The following is a 6,520-nucleotide window of genomic DNA, read 5'->3' as shown; positions in this document are numbered from 1 at the left end:
GAATGGACAAAAATGTCCGTCTGTGGGTAAGAAAAGTTGGTAGAGACAGATTCCCTTTGAGGTAAAGCTCTGCTGGCAGAGAATTAAAACCACACTTTCACATTTCGCTGTTTTAAAAATGTTGAAATCCATGAATAATGTTACTAATTTGTTTCAATCTTTCAAATAACTGCATTTAAAAAAGTCTTAGATATACAACCCTCTATATTTACAGCTTGCAAATATAGAAGATGTAGCGTCCGAACCGTAGACTTTCTTCTCTGTTCGCTTTCATTCTCTACAAACATGCTGCTGTATGGTCTTTAAAATAACTCCAAAGTCAGTTGCTAAAATCCTGGTGAACAGTGTTGTGTTGAATTAAACGGTCCAGGAGAAAGAAAAGAAATAGGTGGGAGAGCTGTGTGTGGGCATGCGTGTGCTTATCCTAGGCAGCCTACGCTATGACCCGCTCAGCGGGGGATTTTGGAGCCGGAGGAGGAGGAGGCTGATTCCACTGTTCAACAACCACTCTTAGCCTACCTGGCTTTGCTAATCACACCAACGCTGGTGAAATCACCTTCCCTGTTTAAAGAGAAGCAATTTGACAAATGCAACAGGAGGCATACAACTCAGAGTGATTGAGCTTGTTTGAAACAAAAGAATAAAAAATATGATCAACCTGCAACTCTTGAAAAGTATATTTCTTCTCTTCAACCGAAAATTTAAAGCCATTGAAGTTGAGAAACAGAAAAATTTATTCAGCTTTAATAGATTATTTCAACCAAACCAAGTACAATAGCAGGGTATATTAATATATTAACAATATATTAATAAATCCAACTTTAAAAATATATAGTTTAATATATTCTGATTTTGCTGCATTCATGAGGCCAGAAATGGTGTGTTTTAGATTTTGATAACATTTTTTATTGTATTGTATTGAATTGTAAAGCAATTCTGTGTAACCTTTTACCCAAGTATTAGTTTAACCCCTAAAGCTCAGAGGGTCTTAGGAGCAAATTCAGCATGAAATTACATGTGAAGTAAAGCAAGTACAGCTCCCAAACTAAAAATTGGAAATGCAATTGTTTGTATTTATGACAGAAAGGCATTGAGCAATATTTTTCAGGTGGAACCACTATTTTAAATGTCACCATGTATGAATTATAGGTGATTAAACAAAAAAAAAGTAAAATATTTTATATATTTTTTTAAATTTTATATTATAATAAACACTGAAAAACACAATGAAAACCCATTTAAAACTCTGTATCTATCCTCAGACTTTATAGCTCCACATCTTGACTATAACTCAAGCAAATTTGGTCCACAAGGCTTTTAGTGGGCAGTGTGTTAGGCGGAAATGTTGGGTACAATGCCAAAAGTGCAAAAATGCATTTTTCCACTCATGAAATGGTATCTGGTCAGACAAATATGCTGATTTAAAATATTGGAGACCTTCTGCTCTGAAGATTTATCCATTGTTTCTTTGAAATTTACCAATATCACCGAAGTGAATATAAAATACGAATAACAGAACAATGTAACGCATACCGGTTACATCACCTGAAATCAGGCTCGGACTGGGAACGATTTTCGGCCCTGGCATTTTTCCATCTACAATGGACCACTTATGGTTTTTCGCCGCAACATATTTTTGCAAACTATTCAAACACTAATTCGCCAAATATAAGAGGAACATCGTAGTTTGATTTAAAGAAAGTATTTTAGTTTTATTATAATTTGTACATGACAAGGAAGGCCTATATATACGGCATGCATCATTTAGGTAGTTAACATTGTATTACTTCTTGAGCTCCTTGAGTTATTTACTGTCACAGGTAGGTGCTTTGGCCAGAGAGTAAGTTTTGGGGACGGTATAATTTAAGGAGGGCCGGCCCTCGCACGCTGAAATTAGGACTGACCCATCAGGCAAATGCCCGGTATCACAGATTACCTGTCCGAGCCTGCCTGAAATGCTAGCACAGTTACCTCTGACCCCTCCTTGGAAAGGTCTGAGGCTCTAGTTTCCAGTGACGCCGTTCATTAGGGGGTGTGGCTAAACATTAATAGCTGTTGTTGCATTAATCCTGTAGAGTCACACGTGTCAGGGGGAATTCTAAATCTCATTTTATTTGTTTACACAGCTATAAAGCAAAAAGTATTTGTGAAAAATTTATTTTTAAACATGTTTTAGAAATTTGAAAGCCCCATTTGAAAGGTGTGTGGATGAAACACCATGTGACTATGTTTTGGCCATATCTATAATTATATAAATATTAGCAGGTGTCAGTTGGGCCCCGTACCAGGCCTGCCAGACTTAATTTGAGATACATTAAATGTTTTTTCAGGGCAGCGTTCAGCACTCAGCACAGAACGTTGCTCTGTAGATTTAGAGGGTGGAATCTGTCTCTGAATGTGATCCAGAGATCCAATTAACGGCAGTCTGAGCTCCCTTTAAACTAACTAAGTCAAAATGTGTTAGGCAACAAAGCAGACCTGACCTGTACGGTATCAGACATGTTTGGTTCTCTGATGTAGGATTTAGTCTAGAGGGGTAATTCTTGCCTCGGCTACAAGCATGGGTGGTTGTAGACAGGAGCCAACAGGGGCCAGGGTCCCTGTAGATTTTGTCCTGGCCCCTGTCCTGGCCCCCAATGTGCTAAATACATACATTTCCTGTTATGATGCACTCTAGCACAGAAACCGCAACTGAAAAGTCCCTAAAGTCCCTATTCAAAATTGCATTTTATTATTTTAACAAAAACTGTATTCATAAATGAAGTTGTTGCACTTTTAGCTTCAGTCATACTGAGATATGATCACTGGTTTGATCTGATATGTCTGAGGTTTCCAGAGCCGGGAATGGCTCTTTAGCTCAGTTAATATTTCAAACAATTAACTTTTTTTTTAATTCTTTTTTGGTTAAATCTTTTTGTTTGGAGCCCCAATAAAAAAAAACACTGGCCCCACCCTGACTCCCCTGATGAATTTACTCTAGACCCACTACTGTTTACGGTAGCTCCATTACTTCTTAATCTGCTGGTCAAAAGTGGTCGGCTATCAGATTCAAAAACACTGAGGGAGGCTGGTTAATTTTGCGACAGTGCAGTGCTCCCAGTAGTTTGTTAGGAAAAAAAAGTTAATTGAACTAGGTTTTAATGTATGGTTTAAAAACAACCATTCAGCAGGTCTAAAAACATATTTTGCTAAGTAATCCTAACATGAGCCTTGCTTTTTTTTTTTTTTTGTATAGTGTCCTTTTCAAAGAAAGACAGCTGATTATTCCCCTCCAAATAAAGCCCTCTAAGGCATGTTATGTTTTGTTTTCTTTTGCTTGTGCCATCTCTGCAAGATGCGAGTCAAGCCCACAAAGAACAGCTGTAAGCAAATCAGATGTTAAGCGCACTGGGATGTTCATCTGACTCCTGTTTCGCTTTAGGCTGTTGGACTTTGCCTAATTGTTGCTGAATAGTTTATGAGGTTTGTCATGTTGTGGCAAGGACAGCCTGGTGCTGCAGGATATTGTGCTTTGGGCTTTTCAAAGAGGCGTAAAAACATCATATAGGTTAGCATCCAGTAATATCTGCTTGGATTGTTTTGATATAATAATGATAAGGCAGTAAATAAGTGTTTTGTTTGGGGCAAGATAATGGTCAGTAAAAAATCTATATACATATGTTTCTGAATTTGTAAATGTAAGTCAATAAACATGTAAAGCAAAGATTTGTGCTTGTTTCTCTTTGTCAGCCATACATATATTTGACTTAGAAGTTATTTTATCTAATTGATTATATCTTAGCAGTTAAATTTTCAAAAAACTACAACTAGAAATTATATTTTACAAGAACAAACCAGTTACACTCCTTACCAGTTGGTGGCGGTTATACATCTGAAGGGCTTTTTTTTCGCCAAACATTTTAAAAAGAAAATGCAGAAGACATAGACAGAGGGTGAATCCCAAACTGGCCCCTATGCACCAACCCTGTGTTTGCGTATTCCCGCAGAGCATCTGCCACATTAAGGGCCGTCCTAAACCACGTATTGGGTAGGGCGAGTGGACCGCTGGGTTGCTGCATCTTCATCACACTGACAGAAAATCCTAAGTTAGGTATAAGACAAACATAATAATTCTGAAAGGGAAGATCCTCTTTGAAAGTTTTAACTGACCGTATATATATTGGTTATAAGAAAGGGCCAAATGTTTGATTTTATGTAACCCTGCACCACAGAGCTGCAGTCACGCACATGGGACGTTAGCGTGTTGCCATAGTTACGACTGCTTTGCTTTTCCATTGGAGGAAAGAGACCATCCCATTCTGGTTTATACCCCCCTACCTTAAATTAAGATACAGCGGTGAGTGTGACTTCATTGGGAGGGACACTTGATTGTTAAGGGTTAATGGTTACGGGATGGTTTGAAATTCAGCCGCGGACTTGCTATTTAAAGGCTGAACGGTCCACTCGCCCTACCCACTAAGTGGTTTGGGAAGGTCCTTAATGTGGCAGACCCTCCACGGGAACGCACAAACGTAGGATTAGTGCTTAGCGTTGGTTTTTAGGGCCCGGTTAGGGATTCAGCCTCCGTTTTCATATGTTGGTGAACAACTTTCAGGTGCATTACCAACACCAACTGGTAAGAAGTTTAACAGCTTCATCAGGGGTTGTAGTTTCATACTTGTAAATTTGTGACTCCTTTCTGTAGATTTTTAATTTTTACTTGAAGGTTTACAAAGTTCTCACATCTAAATTGTTATTTTCACAAAGGAAACATCCATGTATGTATGAATTGACAAGTAAGAAATACAAATCTTAAAGGGGCAGTGTATAAGAAATGTGTTTTTTTTTCATCAAAAAATAAAATATTGCTTTAATAAATACATATTCTGCGTAAATGTTTTTTCCAGCGTTTTTTTTTATTTTTTATTATTGTCAATACAGTGTCACAAGTACAGCTCAATGAAATTAACTCTCTGAATATAACCAATCCCCTTGGGAAGCAGTGGGCTGCCATTGTGCGGCGCCCAGGGAGCAGTGTGGGGTTAAGGGTCTTTGCTCAGGGACCCAGAGTGGCAGTCTGTGGGAGTGGGTTTCAAACTCACAACCTCGGGATTCCAAGCTCTATGCCCTAACCACTAGGTCACCACTCCCCATAGTAGTGTAATAACATAGCATCAAAAAAGGTAATGTAATTTTACCAGGTAATGTGATTTTATACATTAGGGAAGTTTATTTTAGAGAGTGCTAGTTTGTTACACGGGATGAGCTCCAATGCAACAGTCTATCAGCTGCTGTTATGTTCTTCACAGAAGTCATAGCAGGTAATGAGCATAGGCTTCTTTCTGTCTTATTTTCAGATAAATGTTCTGTGTTTTATCTTTTATTTTAGCTGATTTGACGAGTTTGGCAGAGGTTAAGGTATCCCCTCCATTCAGAAAGAATTAAAGGCGATTTCAATACTTCACTACGACTAGATGGAGATAAATCTTACACACTGTAGTTTAAATTTATTCACATTTATTGACTTATATATAAAATTCAGACACCTATGCATAAGCTTTTATAGAAAGTTATCCAACCTTATACAGAGAGACTTACAGTTGAAAAATGTAAGTCCTAACATTTAGACAGTGTGATACCATGAATCTGTCATTCAAAATGTATTTACTGAAAGAGTTTATTCTGCTCAGTGTTTGCAAACTCAAAAATTCTTTGGAACAAATTATCTTACCCCATCTAGCAGAAGTTTGCATTCATCCGGTATGTGGTGTGAATACTTTTGCAAACACTGAAACCTCACTGTAATGGATTGCATTTACAGATCATTTAGAAGCTGAAGGAAATCTGTGACTTTGATTATTATAACCAAATGCTTTGTTCCACTTAAACCTGTATGAAAATCCCTAATCTGAACCTTTTTGTATCTGAGCGTGATGGAACGTCATGAAAATGACAAGACTGAGACTTTTTTTTTGTTGTTGTTGTTGTTTAAGAGATAAAACTCAAAAGCTTTTTTTTTTTGTTGCTTAACTACATATGAAACAAAAGGAAGACCCAAAGAAATTCACTCAAATATACATACGCTTGGAGTCCCCTCACTTAGCGTTGTACAAATTGAGTGGTCGTTAAATCTTTCATTGACTGCTACCAAAAATATCCTCCAAATAGCTTTTCCTGATTGTGCATGCCCCCGTGCAACCAGGACAAAGACTCTGAAACTCCCTGAAAGGCTCAGTTTTGTCGCAGACATGCACATATTTCTTCCACCCCGAGTGAGCATAAGTCAACACTTGTACCAAGCGCGGCTCATCCTTAGTACATAACGTGAAAAGCTGCAGGAAGCAGCTATATTTGATTACCAAAAGAGTGAAAACAGGAGAAAGACAATGTAATGAGGTCTTTGTATGGAAGTAATGAAAGTGTAATCTCTGTGTTTGGTCAAGGAACCCGGAGTGTCAGTGATGTCCCTGGTTTCCCACCTTGGCTTGCCCTCACCTTCATACCCTTTCTCATAGAAGCTGCATTCACCAAGGTGACCTGC

The 6,520-nt window shown here is 38.1% G+C and overlaps 1 protein-coding gene across 2 annotated transcripts in view; it reads left to right on the top strand.

The window, feature by feature from the left end:
- nyap1 (neuronal tyrosine-phosphorylated phosphoinositide-3-kinase adaptor 1) overlaps positions 1–6,520 on the top strand; it is a 71,567-nt gene that overhangs the window by 29,485 nt on the left and 35,562 nt on the right. The gene's annotated exons all lie outside the window — the stretch shown is intronic.

The sequence above is a fragment of the Cyprinodon variegatus genome, unplaced genomic scaffold, assembly GCF_000732505.1.
Source record: "Cyprinodon variegatus isolate N-32 unplaced genomic scaffold, C_variegatus-1.0 Scaffold908, whole genome shotgun sequence".
NCBI classification, from domain to species: domain Eukaryota; kingdom Metazoa; phylum Chordata; class Actinopteri; order Cyprinodontiformes; family Cyprinodontidae; genus Cyprinodon; species Cyprinodon variegatus.
Note: the sequence above shows the minus strand (reverse complement) of the source record. Positions and strands in the feature narration are given on the sequence as shown.